We start from the raw sequence: 1,441 nt of genomic DNA, 5'->3' as shown, positions 1-1,441 counted from the left end.
TGAGATCATTAACAGCTTTAGCTTCCTTGGCTTTACAATCAATGATCTTGGTACCAGCAGCCAGTAAATTAAAAGACGAATTGCATTGGAAAAGTCTGCTGTCAGGGGCAGCTCCAGAGTACTGAAGAGAAACGACATCAGTCTGGAGACTGATCCAGGCCAAGGTCTTCGCTATTATATGCTATGCATTAGAAAACTGGACAATGACTAGGGATGATAGAAGGAGAATTGATGCGTTGGAGCTGTGGTGCTGGAGAAGAGTATTTATTAAATATAACACAGGTTTGTTCTGGAGAGGGTGAAACCAGGCTGCTCTTTGGAGGCAAGGATTCTGAAGCTCTGTCTGGCATATTTTGGGAATGTTGCAAGGAAGGACCAATCCTTGGAAAGGAACATTATTCTTGGGAGTGTAGAGGCACAGAGCAGAAGGGGAAGACCATCAGTGAAATGGATTGACTCAGTGACTGGAGTAATGGGGATAGGTGTTTCAAAGACAGTAAAGTTTGCTCAGGATAAAGCTGGGTTCAGAGCTGTTGTATGTGTAGGGTCACTATGAGTCCCAAGTGCCTTGATGACACATAACAACAACAATAAAAATTAAAACCCTGTGCGCATCAAAAGCCTTTTTCAAAGAGGGAAAATAAAACCTACTGATTGTGAAAAAGAATATTTGCCAATATTATTTCAGGCAAGGGTCTCATATCAAAGTTTACAGAATTTTACAGGGCATCCACAAGGAAAAGACTGATAACACAATTACACAATGGGCAAAAGACATGGAAAAAATTTTCACAAGGAAGATATTCAGATGGCCAACAGACAAATGGAGATGTGTTCAAAATCACTGGCAATAAGAGAGATGCAACTCAAAACCACAATGAGATAACCATCTCACTCAAGTAGCAGTGGCAAAGTTTAACAGGACAGCAAGTACTAAATGCTGGAGAAGATGTGGAGAGATGGGAACTCTTATACACTGTTGGTGGGATTGTAAAGTGTTACAGTCACTCTGGAAGGCAGTTTGGTGTTTCCTCAGAAAACTGAACATAGAAATTCCATATGACCCAGCTATTCCACTGCTTAGAATATACCCCAAGAAAATGAGAACTGAGGCACAAACAGAGACCTGTACAAGGATATTTCTAGCAGCATTATTTACCATCACAGGAAAAGGGAAACAGCCTAAATGTCCCACCATAATTGTATGGATTAAGAAATTATGGGACATTCACATGATGAAATAATACACATCATGGAGGAGCAATGATTTTGTAAATTACTACCTAATTTGGGAGGGGCTGGAGAGCATTATGCTGAGTGAACTAACTCAGTCCTATAAGGACAAATACTGTATAACATCATTATTGTAGAACGTGAATGAGTATCCAAGGGTGAAGGGTGGGAGCAGAGCCGTGAGAATGGGCAGAGGATGGTTTGGTTA

This window comes from Elephantulus edwardii, unplaced genomic scaffold, assembly GCF_000299155.1.
Source record: "Elephantulus edwardii isolate Elephantulus edwardi_28Jun2011 unplaced genomic scaffold, EleEdw1.0 scaffold00060, whole genome shotgun sequence".
Taxonomy (NCBI): Eukaryota; Metazoa; Chordata; class Mammalia; order Macroscelidea; family Macroscelididae; genus Elephantulus; species Elephantulus edwardii.
This window is presented reverse-complemented; position numbering follows the sequence as displayed.